General features: G+C 41.6%; 1 protein-coding gene across 5 annotated transcripts in view; it reads right to left on the reverse strand.

The window, feature by feature from the left end:
* Positions 1-4,011, reverse strand: part of LOC311228813 (inverted formin-2-like) — a 94,901-nt gene extending 90,890 nt beyond the window's left edge. For all 5 annotated transcript variants that reach the window (XM_084314762.1, XM_084314765.1, XM_084314763.1 and 2 more), the window contains exon 1: positions 3,844-4,011. The gene's annotated coding sequence lies outside the window, so the exon portion shown is untranslated. The remainder of the gene's footprint in view (positions 1-3,843) is intronic.
* Positions 4,012-17,012: the final 13,001 nt, after the last annotated feature.

Genomic DNA, 17,012 nt, shown 5'->3' on the forward strand with positions numbered 1-17,012 from the left:
ACATATACTCGATGTTCACGATATAGTAATTTACTACATCTCATGTAGAACAAGCCGCGATACATAGAGTATACTCGATATATCGCCCAGCCCTAGAATACATAGGTTTGTTAGTCAGTTAGGAATTAATGTCTTTAGTAGAGGACAGCTCTAAACTTAACTACATAGGTTTGTTAAGTCAATTAGGGGCGTCTTTAGTGCAGTAGATGGTGGCTCTAGAGAGAGAGAGAGAGAGAGAGAGAGAGAGAGAGAGAGAGAGAGAGAGAGAGAGAGAGAGCAAATTAAGAGAAACAGAAAGATGCAGAGAAAGACAGACAGGGCAGGAAATATTTTCACCCACTGGTGGCCGCAGTCATAAACTCGACAGATGTTCATCGTTCTACAATGAGGCAAATGTAGCGCTGGAATAGAAGAGAGTCTGGTTGGTTTCTTCCCAAAGTGTCTAGTAGGCAAATTTAGTGTGTTTGTTTCCCACCCCGAAGAGCTCTCAGATTGCAGACTCTTTACGTTAACAAACAACACACACACATTGGACTTGGACTTCTGACCAGTGAGGGAGGCTCTGCCTGCAGACAGATATTTCAGGTGGATGAACTGGTCTGATTTACTCAGTTGCTGAGCAGGAATTCAAGAAATGTATAAAAAAAAAAGAAAAAAAAAAAAAAAAAGTCCACACACCGCTATCGACATTGTGTGGGACTCTCTGCACGATTAGACTCTCATCCTTCCCTGGACATACGTCCTGACACACCCATCCACATACCTCATCCTCCTCTAAAACATACGTCCCGACACACCCATCCACACACCTCATCGACACCCATCCACACCTCACCCTCCTCTAAAACATACGTCTCGACACCCATCCACATAAAGAAAAAAGTCATACTAATCCAGCCAGCCTGTGATGCTCATAAATAATGGGAAATTGAGGATGTGAATAATCTGAACTATATAAATATATTTAAAGAAATGTGGTTAAGGGAGATAAGCTCCAACAGCTCCATTACATGCAAGATTTGTCTGGTCTTTTCTTGCTTTTGGTTCGGTTTGCATTCACACACCTTAAAACGAACCGCTCCGGAGTTCTCACTTGCAGGCGGGCCGAGACCGCCTCAAACAGCCGGATTACTGCGTTCACACCAACGCAAACGAACCGCACCACGGGGGGTAAACGCTCCAGGGTTGGATTCAACCGGATTAAACGAGGCTGGTGTTGTGAACGCGCCCCAAGAGCACACAGGGGACTGTTCTGAATATACACAGGTACATTTTCTGTTAAAAGGAACACGCCGACATTATGGGAAATGCGCTTACTATCTCCTCCAGAGTCAGACAAGAAGATGGATACCAATTTCCTCCCTGTGCCGTGCGTTCAGTAGAAAGATATCCGGCTGCAAGTTAGCCTAGCTTAGCACAAATGAATGGAAGTGGAATATGGACCATTGGCCTAGCTTACAGCTGGATAGCTTTCTACTGAACGCACAGAGAGGAAATTGGTATTTATCTTCTTGTCTGACTCTGGAGATGATGGTAAGTGCAATTCCCATAATATTGGTGTGTTCCTTTAAGTATTTTCTGTACATAAATACTTAAACATTCTGTGGGTCCACAAAACCAGTCTCCTGTTCTTGTTTCTGGCTTTGGGAGAAATACTGATAGAAATATCAATAGACCATGTAAATACCATGTAAATACCATGTAATGTATTAATTTGGGTGGTGTTCCCCATAAAAACAAATCTGGCCTATCTATAGTGGCCCTATATTCAGTGTGCTATGTACAATGAATGGAAGTGGCCAGTGCCACTAACACCTCTCCCGAAGGCTAACCGGCACTGTCCGCTTCCATTCATTGTGCTAAGCTAGGCTAACGTGAAGCCAGATCGCTTTCTACTGAAGGCACAGAGAGGAAATTGGTATCTATCTTCTTGTCTCTCTCTCTCTCTGGAGAAGACGATAAGCTAATTTCCCAAAATGTTGGCGTGTTCCTGTAACACCAGTATTGGGGAGTAGTTTCATTATATGTAATCAAACTAGTAGTTTAACTACATTTTGCAGTAGCTTGCTGGTAGTTCAACTAAAATAAAAAATTGCCAGTGATTTTAGTAGTCAATTCCTTTTCTTCCTTTTTGTGGGGGGCTTGATTGATTGATTGATTGAAAACTTTATTAACAGATTGCAAAATGGGTACAATACAGTACAGCTCAATACACACACAATTGTTTAGGGGATGCAGACCAGAGAAAGACTTTCGTCTTGTTTACATCAGGGTCCCCCATTTTCAATTCATCAGGGCAACCTCGTCCTCACCCCTCCTCTCCCTGTGGTATAAGACATATTGCTCTGACAACAAGACATTCCGCTCTGACAACTTTAAGCTGACAGCCAAGCCCATGTTGATGTAAAATTGGTAGGCTTTAAATGTTCTAAAGATTTGCCAGTTCAAGACACACACGTTTTTAGATTCAAATTGTGCATTAACATCTGCAAAGAAGAAAAACTTTACAAATGTACATTCTGGCAGACAGTCAGTGAGGAGTACAGTATATTGTATACTATAAAGAAGCTTGAACAACTTTTTCCAATTAACTTTAGTTAAACTATATCTGGGCAGATTTGCTGTAGTTCAACTTCTTCCAGTGCAAAGTAATTGGTAGCTTCCAAAACAACATCTGAATTACTATTCTGATACTAAATAGAAATAAGTTGCCTATTTGTCGCACAGTGTAGGCCAGTGGTCACCAACCCGTCGATCTTGATCGACTGGTCGATCTTTGAGACCTTCCCTGTAGATCTTTCCATGAAAAAAAGTCCACATTACAGTTCTACTTTTGTTTTGATGTGAAAAGTGATGCTGCATAAGATTACTGCACTTAGCACTGACTGAGAAAGTACATATTACAGTTCTACTTTGACAAACATATTACAATTAGCATTTTCTAATGTTAATAATATGAGAGTCCACATTACAGTTCTACTTTTGTTTTGATGTGAGAAGTGATGCTGCATAAGAGGACTGCACTTAGCACTGACTGAGAAAGTACACATTACAGTTCTACTTTATAAAGTGCTAATTGTAAATATGTTTGGCAATGTTCATTAATAGGAGAAGGTCCACATTACAGTTCTACTTTTGTTTTGATGTGAAAAGTGATGCTGCATAAGATGACTGCACTTAGCACTGACTGAGAAAGTACACATTACAGTTCTACTTTATAAAATGCTAATTGTAAATATGTTTGTCAATGTTAATAATATGAGAAAGTCCACATTACAGTTCTACTTTTGTTTTGATGTGAAAAGTGATGCTGCATAAGATGACTGCACTTAGTTAGCACTGATTGAGAAAGTACATATTACAGTTCTACTTTGACGTTTTAATGTTGGACCAAAGCATTGCATGTAATTAGAATACAGGCAAATAAAAGTCATTTAGTTTAAAGTACAATCTTGGCTGTCTTTTTCTCGCAACGCTTCAATAGGTAGGCTAGATCTTGCCTTCACAAAAAAAAGTGATCTTGGGCTTAAAAAGGTTGGTGACCACTGGTGTAGGCAATACGATGCAAGAAAATAACTGTATGTGTTGTGTTGTGTGTGTGTGTGTGTATGCGCATTTAATTTTAGCCTAGAAAGTATGAACTGGACCCGGCTGGCACCAAATGATGTGACAGAGAATTGAAGTATACTACTGCATGCCTGTAGAACGGGAAGTCGACATGCAATAACAACAACAACAACCGGGAAAGTCTAACGACACCGGACCTTTGCTTTCCAAGAGAAAGTGATGGCCAACATGCAATGTCAGTCACTCGAACTGAACAGGATCACATTGAGTCCTTACCGTAGTGTACTGACTGTAACTACTAAATCGCAGAGGGACGACTGCTACAGTATAATAGGTGCCACGTTCTCCAAACAAAAAGCCGTTTCCTTGGAAGTCCAGTAAGTGTGGGCGCAGGGTCCGAGTCGGGAGAGGGTACAGTACTCTGACTGACACACAGCTCGCACCGTAACGTGGAGGCTACTGTACCATCTCTGGGCGTCTCTACCGCCCCGTCCGAGGGGCGTGACGATGTTGTAATCATCATGAATAACAGCAGCCTCACCAGGACCAGCCTTTCTTCAAATCAGTCGGACGGGTCCACCTCTGCCCATGATGTTAGGAGCCAACTGTTCTGGGTCGTGTGTATGCGTGTGTGTGTGTGGTCACTGTGGTGTGTGTGTGTGTGTGTGTGTGTGTGTTTGTGTGTGTGTGTGTGTGTGTGGTCACTGTGGTGTGTGTGTGTGTGTGTGTGTGTGTGTGTGTGTGTGTGTGTGTGTGTGTGTGTGTGTGTGTGTGTGTGTGTGGTCACTGTGGTGTGTGTGTGTGTGTGTGTGTGTGTGTGTGTGTGTGTGTGTGTGTGTGAATGAATGAATGAAAACTTTATTTAACAGATTGCAGAATGGGTACAATACAGTACGGCTCAATACATACAATTGTTAAGGGGATGCAGACCTGAGAAAGACGTTTGTCTTGTTTCCATCAGGGTCCCCCATTTTCAATTAATATAGACATTTATGACATACACAACATACATGACATTTATGGCATAGGGACATATAGGTATTTAGTACTGATACATTTGTGACATAAGCGGTATTCAAATATACAGTACTGTTACCCCTAGATCCTGAGAGTATATACATATGATGGGGAGGGGACTGTACATTAGGAGGGGGTGGGTGGGTGGGAGAGAAATATACATACGGTGGGGAGGGAATATATACATGCGGTGGGGAGGAGACTGTCTATTAGGAGGTGGTGGGGGTTTTGGGCATTTACGGTGGCCAGTTTCGAATTGCAGCCTCCCGTAGGTGCTCTTTAAGAGCGGTTTTGAATGTGGGCAGGGATTCACATTCCTTTACAGCTTTGGGTGTCGTGTGAGGTGTATGCTTTAATGATTGTGTTGATAATTTGTTATCAATAATCGTCCATTATTATTCATTATTAAACAAAGTATCACATATGTATGCATCCATGAAACAAACAAAAAAAGACAAGGCTTCAAACAACATGATCGAGGCAACTTAACTTTTTAAACAAAAGAACAAACAAAAAGCTAGTCCCATACACAATCAATTAACAATCAATGAACAAATATACATAATTTCCCCTGACTAAATAATACTGCACAAAATAGATATATTGCTAACCCATACTGACCTATTATTACCAACACTAAACAGTTAGGTCAGTTAGTTTAGGACACTTTAAAAGTATATTCCCTCTTCACAACTAAAAGGATTTGGGATTCTCACAGTTCTGATTGTGCAGCCAAAGATTCTACAGAGAACAATTGATTTCATAGACAACAATTAATTTAAATAAACATTTTCACTCATAATCTGTATCTGTACAAGTGTTTAATAATAAATGCAAGACTAATTTAGTTTTGGCTAGAAATAACACAATCGTCAACACCAATATGAGTGGGTAATGAATTAGAGGTCTTGTTTTTCTTTAAGTTAACTGCCTTCCAAAACGGAGCTGGGTTTGTATAGGAGTGCAGTGTGATATACAGAGTACGAGGATTTAAGGGTTGAGGCCGCAGCATGCCTATAAATTACATCACCGTCTGACTGATAAGAAAACTGCTCCGACAACTCTCTTCCTACTAATCAAAGGAAAGCTGGTTCTGTTTATGTGTATAGGATGCCAATTTTCTGTCGCAATTTGGAGGCAAGGTTGTCAAGTTTTTCAAGTTTCAAGTTTCAAGTTTCTTTAATCTTGAAACTTGAAAAACTTGACAACCTTGCCTCCAAATTGCGACAGAAAATTGGCATCCTATACACATAAACAGAACCAACAGAATCAACAAGCCACATACCAAGATATTTAAGTTCAGTGACTCTCAATGCTAGAACGTAGGTAGAACCACTTGTAAACCATCATGTTCAATGTTTCTGGCTCTAGAAAACAGCATACATTTAGGTTTTACTAGCATTAAGAACCAATTAAAGTTTAATAAGAGCCGGGTTTGTGTAGGAACTTGTAATTAAATCTAAGTAGTAATCTGATTTGGACTTTTTCATACTGTAGCTGCGGTACATCCGTTTCTGAGCTGTTTAAAGGCAAACCAGTGTTGTGGATCACCTGAGTGTCTAGCACGTGACCAGGCCTTATTCCTGTCATTAAGCAGAGTTGACAACTCATGCGAGAACCAGGGTGCTATTCTATCTTTAATTCTGAGTCTCTCCGTTTATTGATCAGATAAATAAGAGCATTTGTGAAGAGGTCATCATGGGTCACTTGAACATATTGATATGCATAATATCATTAATGAAAGCTTGTTCATTTAAACATTTTAAATTCCTTTTCATGACCGTATGTGACCTATAGTTCTTTCCATTTTCGTACTTCTCACACTTGCAGTATAGGACAGTCACTATTACCTAGATGAAAAACACCATGAGTGGGCCACAATTTTGTCAGTTCTATTGGAAAATACAAGATCAATTAGTTGTAACTTTAAGAGTGCAGCCCTCATTGTTTCCAAGACGTTTTCCTTGAGTGCAGTCTGGTTTTACATTTACACAAAAACCATTAATCTTCGCCACATTTTATTGAGTATGAATGAATGAATGAATGAAAACTTTATTTAACAGATTGCAGAATGGGTACAATACAGTACGGCTCAATACATACAATTGTTAAGGGAATGCTGACCTGAGAAAGACGTTTGTCTTGTTTCCATCAGGGTCCCCCATTTTCAATTCATATAGACATTTATGACATACACAACATGCATGCCATTTATGGCATAGGGACATATAGGTATTTAGTACTGATACATTTGTGACATAAGCGGTATTCAAATATACAGTACTGTTACCCCTAGATCCTGACAGAGTATATACATATGATGGGGAGGGGACTGTACATTAGGAGGGGGTGGGTGGGTGGGAGGGAAATATACATACGGCGGGGAGGGAATATATACATGCGGTGGGGAGGAGACTGTCTATTAGGAGGTGGTGGGGGTTTTGGGCATTTACGGTGGCCAGTTTCGAATTGCAGCCTCCCGTAGGTGCTCTTTAAGAGCGGTTTTGAATGTGGGCAGGGATTCACATTCCTTTACAGCTTTGGGTAGGGCGTTCCACATTGTTGTGGCATAATTGCGAAACGTGTTTAGTCCCTTGTTTGAGCCGAATCTGGGTTTAACATGATTTGTTGAGCTTCCTCTGGTGTAGTGGTTGTGGTATTCACTGACCTTTGGGAAGTATTTTGACATGTACATGGGCACCCCGGTCGTATAGTGTATCTTGTAGACCAGGCCCATTGCAAGTTGCTGTACTCTGTCGTCTACTCTAAGCTATCCTAGGTTGTCAAAGTGGGCAGGGGTGAGGTGGGTTCTGGTACCTTTTTAAGATGTAAACAATGTCTCAGACTAGTGGTTAACATGAATAACTGCAGTGAATATACAAAGAATAGACACTGAAAGGGGTACAAACCTTTACATTTGACCAGGGGTGTAAAAAGTACCCAGAAATTATACTTAAGTAAAAGTATGGGTACCGTCTCAAAATCTGACTCAAGTAAAAGTCAAAGTATCTGGCTAAAAAAGTCAAAAAGTCCTACTTTTAAATGTACTAAAAAGTAAAAGTACTTTTTTTTGGAAAGGGGTCTCAAACCAGGGGTCTCAAACTCATTCCATCGTGGGCCACGTTTTCATTTTAACTATACATTGCACCAGGTGAGTTAGTTGAAGAGGTGAGCCAGGTGAGGCTGGAATGAAACCAAGCATACACTCTGCCCACAATGGAATGTGTTCTGCGATAGACAATGCTGAAATGAAGGAACAGAGGACACTTTTTTTGCATTCAAATTATTTAATGCACTTCTCCATTGAAAGTAAACTAACATGGACGGCATTCACATCACAGCATGAATAATATCACAATATTAAAAACAGAATGGTGTATCCTGAATAATATCACAATATTAACCACAGCATACTGGATTATCCTGAATAATATCACAATATTAAAGGCAGAATACTGGAGTACCCTGAATAATATCACAATATTAAAGACAGAATACTGGAGTACCCTGAATAATATCACAATATTAAAGACAGAATACTGGAGTACCCTGAATAATATCACAATATTAACCACAGCATAATGCGGATCTGACTGTCTATTCTTCTGATAGCAGGTGTTTAATCAAAGATCCCCGCTTTCTAGTCTTGCACACGGACCAATCAGCATGGGTATGGGCGGGTTCATTTTCCATTGATGGGGATTTTGATTGGCTGTTTACCTGCGGTTGCAGGATTATTAACGTTAATGTTAGTTCGGCCAGATAAACAATTAAAATATACTAATTAAAATGGTTGGACCTGTGAGATTTGTACTTTGTACTTTGTAGGTCTGCATTTTAAATGTAAGGAGTAAAAAGTATGTTTTTTTTCCTCTGAAATGTAATGGAGTAAAAGTAAAGTACAAATCCCCCAAAACAGTACTTAAGTATTGTAACAAAGTACAATTACTCAAGTACTTTACACCCCTGCATTTTACATTTAGTAATTTAGCTGACACTTTTTATCCAAAGCAACTTACAAGTTCTGTACAACAGGTCAGCAGGAAGGGTACAACAACTCTTACATGCAAACGATGTTTGTCAAACAGTGTTGAGCTTGGGTGCTACAGTCTTGGGTGCATTCTAAAGACACATTAGCATAGTAGGTACTGGTAGTAATATAGGCAAGGAAGATTATTTTGTAGCAAAGTGCATGATAGTAAAATACAGTACAATTTATTTATTTATTTTCAGATAATGATTGAAGAAGTTAAATGGAAAATTTGGCAGGTTTTGGCTGCCCTGATTGTTGTGGGAAGTTTGTTCCACCATTATGGAGCAAGGACCGAGAATAGTCGGCTTCTCTTTCTCTTTCTCTCAAAACAAAGGCAATGGTATTTGCTCCAACTATGTCAAAATGCGAAATTCTCCTTTTCGGCCGCCCAAACCAAACCAGTGTCATCGCCAGCAGCCTGGGTAACCTGTCTGCCCTAGTCCAGCCCTTTGTGAAAAACCTGGGCGTGTTTTTTGACCCCGAGTTTAGTTTCAAATAGGCAGGTGAACTCGGCCCATAGCTAGGATCAAGGCCATTCTCTTCCTCTCAGACCATGAAATAGTCATTCACGCTTTCATATCCTCATGTTTAGATTATTGCAACTCCCTGTACCTGGGGCTTAATAAGTCGACCATATAGCCCGCCTAAATAGAAAGGGATTCCACTCAGTCAATGTTGCTGATACATGTCGTTGCTGGTGACCGGGAGGAAGGCACGCATTGTATTGAATTAAATTGTAATGTTATTACTGGGGTATCTGTAATTAAAATATCGCTTAAATGCAGGTGGTTGGGGTTATCCACTGAAGCCATAGTTAATGACTCTGACCAACCCAACAGGAGTGCAATTATAACGGGCTCACGCGCGAACAAGAGCCCTTTAGAGCGCAGTTGGCCTGCTTGTTTGGCACGGGGGGCAGACGCAAAACACCCACCTCCAAACGCGATTAAATATTGTTTAAAATAAAAAGCGAAATACTATTATTTTGTGTCATCCAAATAAGATTGGTCACAACGAAATGCTTTCTACTTCAATTCAATTGTTATAGTATATGCTATTGTCAAGAAAGGAAGTACATTATTTTCAATTGTGGCTTTAATTCGTAGCCGAGAAGCAGTCTAGTCCTAGCAGCTTCATTAATCCCGACCCGTGTCAGCCACAGCATAACTGAGACCGGCTATGGAAACAAATCATAAATAGACTACTGTTCCAGATTTTTTCCAATATTTTAAGGCATACACATTAAGACCATTGACAATATGGTTTGATCCCCAGGCATTGGTATCCTGGAGAAAATTGGAAGAAAACATAGTAGCCCCACATAGACTGAAGGACATAGCACACACTAAACTACCAATCAAGCACTGTGAGCGGAAATCTGGCCCCATAATTACCCATGCAATCCGGATATGGCGTGAAACACAAAAAAAATATCCTAACCCACAAAAATGGCATAATCACACTCCCTTATTCAATAACAATGCACTCTTAATTGAAAAACGTCCTATAAGATTCCCTATATGGGAAGAGCAAGGCATACACTCATTAGGGGATATTTTATTGAGGATTTATATATAGATATATAAGATATATATATATATAAGGTATATAGGGAGAAAAATTACAATTTCCTGTAGTATGTTATAGTCCTTTCGGGACAGATAAACCATTCTCCACCAGGATCCAGGGAGGGGGGGAAGAGATATCATGCCGCTCTGAGATTTATCTCCAATTCACCTTATAGGACCCATCACTGTACACTCTATTCACTAATTGGTTGGACTTCACTGGCTACACGCAGGTTGCAGGACTGGTATGTTTTTATATATAAGGCTGTTCTTGGAAAACGTCCATGGTTTATGATTAATTGAAAATGGGGGACCCTGATGTAAACAAGATGAAAGTCTTTCTCTGGTCTGCATCCCCTTAACAATTGTGTGTATTGAGCTGTATTGTATTGTACCCATTCTGCAAACTGTTTTCAATCAATCACATCATTCTTAGCTTAAATTAATTCAAAACTCGCTCAACCTCAGACCCAGCACCTGGATGCGCTCAAATTGGCCTCTCCGATCTCCTTATATTGTTTTAAACAAAAAATATCGGAAATCCTTTCCACCTGCTGCTCCTGCTTTGATTGAATTTGATTTAAATGTAGGTTTGATTGCTATTGTTTTATTGTGCTTGTATTCTTTAAACTGAATTTGACTTCATTTAAAATATCGGTTGTATGGTAGTCTACTGTATGTGTATTGTGTCTTATGTATGTTTTGTCATAATTTGTGCTTGCCTTCTTGGCCAGATCACCCTTGAAAAAGAGACTGTACATGGACTGTGGACAAACGCAGTACATGGACTTTCACAATGACAACATGGTGGGGATAATACAGAGAGAGGGAGACAGCTTAGAGACAAGACAGAGAGAACATTTAAAAATAAATAATAATACTAAAATATAGGTGTGTGCCGATGTGGAAATGTAAGTGATGCAGGGGTTGGGGGTCAGGAGTGATGGTATGCAAGATTGAACAGGTGGGTTTTGAGGTGGGACTTAAATGTTTCTACGGATGGGGCTTCTTTGATGTTTAATGGGAGTTGATTCCAGAGTCTGGGAGCAGAGGAGGAGAATGATTTGTTTTCTGTGGACTTAAGGCGGTAGTGTGGTGTGTTCAGAAGGGCTAAGTTGGATGAGCTGAGTGGGAGGGATAGTGTTGAAGGCGGTTGTAGATGTGTTTGCCCGGTGGAAGTAGCTGTTCAGTGTTCTCTTGGATGTGGACCTGAGACTGCGGTACTGTCTGCCAGACGGCAGGAGCTCAAACAGTTTGTGGTTTGGGTGGCAGGGGTTTTTCAGGCTCCTGTGTGCCTTGCTGACTCACCGCTCGGTGAATAGGTGCAACGCAGTCCCCTCCACCCCCCCCCCCCCCCCATCCTTCCCATCGCACCTAATTGCCACATACCTAATTGTCCATACCTCCATGCACACACACACGCGCCTGCACACACACACATACTGTACTACATACATACAAACATACACGCAATATTGCCTACTGTAAAGAACATACACAATAGGTTTTTAAGAGCAGTCAATTGTTTGCGTCAATTAGGCCTGTGTATTGTCATGTCAGAGTTTTGTTGTTTATGTTTTTGTTGTTTATTTTGTCCAGCATGTGGTCTTTGTACTGCATGCTTATGTACATTGTTTATTGTCTTTATTGTTCATTGTCTCTGTATTGCATGTACTTGCCATGTTTTGTGTTCACATCAACCTGCAAAGGGACTATAGATGGAAATGAGCTTATAGCTACAATCTGGCATGTTTACATATTAATGTGCATTGTCCCTATTTTTTTTTATAAATAAATTGAAATTGAAATACACGACAAAACGTAGACTGGGTTTCAGCCACGTTTCCTGAAGACACAAAACATCCAGCTTCTCCCTCCATCCATCTATACATCTCTTAAAGTCCTGTCCATCAAACTCCTTGTATTCCATTGGATTATCAACATTTCTTGTGGGAGTAACTACCATCTGGTGGCTCATCCTCATCCCATGGCTCTGTCCATTCCTCAGTAAGCATTGCGTCCACTTCCTCCTCTTTCAACTCCTTCGTCCCAAAATAGTGTCTCGCTGCCACGAAGACTTGCTTAATCCTCTCTGCTTTTCCAGCAACTCCAGATGTCATGTTCATCATTCCTGCTACTGTATATGAAGATCACAAACCTCTCCGTATCTATCCACATCTTCGTCTTATTCTCTAGATGTCATGTCCATCACCCCTGCTATGGAGATCACTAACCTCCCCTTATTTATCTACATATATTTTATTCTCCAGATGTCATCCTATGTTATGTTATTGATGCTGTTTCTGATGGTCCTGACAGCCTCAGCAGTACTGTAGTTAGTTATTGTCTCTGATGGACCTGGCAGTGGTGATGAAGCTGCAGTTTGTTTTCAAGTTGCATTTAATGATTCTAGCATGATTCTGGCATTTTCGTAGGCTATGTTGACAATAATTACACTCTTATCCTTTTAAGAGGTTAATGTGCATCATGTACTACTACATATCTCAGTCCAGTACCGCCACCTGTTGGATAAATACTGTACTGTATGTCTTGTTGAACGGACTAATACATTCTCGATTCTTGTACCGGATCTCCTCACTGGTAAACAAAAATACCCTGAAGACTCTAGCAGGAGCACTCATTCAAGGGTACTACGACTCGATTCTTAAGTTGTACCGGATCTCCTCTCTGGTAAACAAAAATACCCTGAAGACTCTAGCAGGAGCACTCATTCAAGGGTACTACGACTATGCTTGCACCTCATGGTACCAAAGCACCTCAAAGGCGCTAAAAACAAAATTACAAACATCTCAAAACAAACTGGTCAGACTACTGCTTGACCTTACTCCTAGAACCCACCTCACCCCTGCCCACTTTGACAACCTAGGATGGCTTAGAGTAGACGACAGAGTACAGCAACTTGCAATGGGCCTGGTCTACAAGATACACTACACGACCAAGGTACCCATGTACATGTCAAAATACTTCCCAAAGGTCAGTGAATACCACGATCACAACACCAGAGGGAGCCCCACAAATCATGTTAAACCCAGATTCGGCTCAAACAAGGGACTAAACACGTTTCGCAATTATGCCACATCAATGTGGAACGCCCTACCCAAAGCTGTAAAGGAATGTGAATCACTACCCACTTTCAAAAACACTCTCAAAAAACACCTAAGGGAGACTGCAACTCGAAACTGGCCCCTGTAAATGTCCGAACACAACCCCCTCCAATGTACAGTAAATTACCAAGTATGGTCTTGTCAATAATCCAATGTACAGTTTTGTTTGTACAGTTGTACAGAGTCCCCCACCCACCCCTCCTACCCAACCCCCCCCACCCCCCCACCCAACCACCTCCAATGTACAGTCCCCCCCCACCCCCACCTACCCAATCCAATGTACAGTTTCTACGTCAAATGTATATACTCTTTTTTTCTGGACTCTTTTTGTATCACAAACAGTACTGTAATTGCAAATCTGGTATGTCATAAATGTATAGATGTAGCAGTACTGTCTATCTGTATGTCATATATGTTACGATGAATTGAAAATGGGGGACCCTGATGTAAACAAGACTAAAGTCTTTCTCTGGTCTGCATCCCCTTAACAATTGTATGTATTGAGCTGTACTGTACTGTACCCATTCTGCAATCTGTTAATAAAGTTTTCAATCAATTCAATCAATCAATGTGGTCTTTGCCATACAGTACAGTACACCACCACATGCCATTACACTTTTATCCAAGTGTTATAGAAGAAGAAGATTACCTTTATTGTCAATGTTCACAAGGCAATTGAAATAGTGTTTTCACATTTCCCTCCTAGTCACACACATACACACAGTCCTCATATCCCTGCTAGTTACACATACACAGAGACACAGTCCTCATATCCCTCCTAGTTACACATACACACAGTCCTCATATCCCTCCTAGTTACACATACACACAGTCCTCATATCCCTCCTAGTTACACATACACACAGTCCTCATATCCCTCCTAGTTACACATACACACAGTCCTCATATCCCTCCTAGTTACACATACACAGTCCTCATATCCCTCCTAGTTACACATACACACAGTCCTCATATCCCTCCTGTAGTTACACATACACACAGTCCTCATATCCCTCCTCTAGTTACACATACACACAGTCCTCATATCCCTCCTAGTTACACATACACAGTCCTCATATCCCTCCTAGTTACACATACACACAGTCCTCATATCCCTCCTGTAGTTACACATACACACAGTCCTCATATCCCTCCTAGTTACACATACACACAGTCCTCATATCCCTCCTAGTAGTTACACATACACACAGTCCTCATATCCCTCCTAGTTACACATACACACAGTCCTCATATCCCTCCTGTAGTTACACATACACACAGTCCTCATATCCCTCCTAGTTACACATACACACAGTCCTCATATCCCTCCTAGTAGTTACACATACACACAGTCCTCATATTCCTCCTCCTATCTAATCTCTCTCATCTCCACAGTAACAGATCAAGTCATTTCAGTAATAATCAAAAACATTATTTGATCTGTGAAAAAAAAGGCATTTTGACAGTAAGACATAAACAGAATTATACACATCTTACAATAATGGATGTTACTGGTTGTAGATGAGAGTTTTGGTAAACAAATGGTAAATGGTGCATTTATATAGTACTTTTATCCAAAGCGCTTTACCATTTTTTTTGTTCCTCAGAGGCGACCATGCAAGGTTCCAACCTGTACATCGGGATGCAATTTGGGGTTAAGTGTCTTGCTCAAGGACACTTGTACACGCTGCCCGGGAGTGACCTTCTGAGCCACTGTTATTCATTTATATTCACAGATTTTTTTTTAATAAATGTCTTTAGTAAACGTCTTTACAAAAACTTTAGTGCCCTCAATGATTACAGGCTGGTTGCTCTGACGTCACACGTCATGAAGACCTTGAGCGGCTGGTCCTGCAGCACCTCAAGCCCCTGGTGGTGAGTGACTCCCTGGACCCCCTGCAGTTTGCTTACCAGGCAAACATTGGTGTGGAGGATGCCATCGCCTACATGCTCCACAGGGCCTACACACGCCAGGGCCCTCATTTATCAACATTGCGTACGCACAGATATGTGCGTAACCCGTGCGTACGATCATTTCTAAGCAAAGTGTGGGACTTATCAATTTGAACTTGTGCTTGACTTTGTGCGTATATTTTTACGCACAGCTCCGACCGTGCATACCTGGCGCCCGGTGGTAGAATATGAATATTGCAACGCGGAAATAAGCTTCCGTGCATTAGTTTCAACACTGGCGTGTTCTGTATGGCCCGTAATTCATTATAGTTCATTGTAAAATAGCGACAGTAGTGTAATTATTGTCAAACCCTATAATATAGCATTTGGAATAGGTCTTTCTCTCCGAATGAATGCAGCATGGTTTATATATAGCGTTATCGGGTGCACTGACTGCGCTCGCGGGGAACTGTTCTCAGAGATAGCAGATAGGGATGAATGAAGGAATGAGGGGCAGTCTAATTGCAGAGAGAACATTATTAACTAGAGTCCGCTACCCGAGACACCTCCTTCATTTGTACCGCAATTTGGGACCCAAATTGGAGCTATAAGCTTATAGCCTTTTCCGTGCTTATTTGAGAAGGGTCCAGCTGCATAACCGGAGAGCAACGCTCTCAGGGCCAAGATAGCACTTATACTATTTTGAGAGAGACAGCAGAGAGACAGACAGCAGAGAGACAGACAGATAGACACTGTTCCACTATGTGTGTGTGTGTGTGTGTGTGTGTGTGTGTGTGTGTGTGTGTGTGTGTGTGTGTGTGTGTGTGTGTGTGACTACTAGTCTCCTAGTAGAGACTCACCCCCCCCCCCCCCCTACCTCCTAGTAGAGACTCACCCCCCCCTCTGGACCACCTCCTAGTAGAGACTCACTCCCCCCCCCCCCCCCCCCCTCCTAGTAGAGACTTCTCTAGGAAGAAGACGAAGATGAGGATTAATGACTTGACTTTTCTGGTTACAGCCGTGTACTGCAGTGAAAGGGTTAAGGTGTGCCTTTTCTGGTTATCAAATCAAATCAAATGTATCTGTAAGGCCCGACAACACACGTTATTGTCCCCATGGGCCGGACACGTCTTCTTTAAACAAGTCAAGAAGAAACATAACAATAAGTCAAGAACAAAACAAGAACACCATAAGGTCCAACAAATTTAAGATAAATACAAATAAATGAATGAGTGCAAACACTGCCAGACAAACGCGAAGGTAAGGAAAAACTCACTAAAATCTAACAATAGGGAAAAAAGCACCACAGGCAGTGTGGAGGAGAGAAACCTTAGAAGGGCCATTCAAGGGGGGATCTTAGATGTCGGTGATAGTAGTGTTGCAGACTGACAGTGGTAAGCATGCACCCATGTGTGTAGTGAAACACACATGAGTGCATGCAATAGCAACTGAACATTTTGAAATATTAAAGATAGAGCTGATAGCGAATCTATTTGAGGCACAGGGGCGGTGCAAAGAGGGTCGCGTCCTCCCCGTCTTAATCACGGGACGTTCAACACTCCGGTCATCGCTCTGAGACAGGGAGATAGGGGGCGGCGCAGAGAGGGTCGCAACCTCCCCGACATCATTGCGGGACGTCCAGCACTCGGTCACCACTACGAGACCGCCGGAGACAGGGAGACAGGAGGGCACGCAGAGAGGGTCGCATCCTCCCGGTCTTCATCGCGGGACGTCCGACACTCCGGTCAACACTCCGGGACAGCAACTCACAGGGAGACAGGGAGACGGGACAGGCGTTAGACAGCTTGC

This window comes from Notolepis coatsorum, assembly GCF_963971535.1.
Source record: "Notolepis coatsorum genome assembly, chromosome: 5".
Taxonomy (NCBI): domain Eukaryota; kingdom Metazoa; phylum Chordata; class Actinopteri; order Aulopiformes; family Paralepididae; genus Notolepis; species Notolepis coatsorum.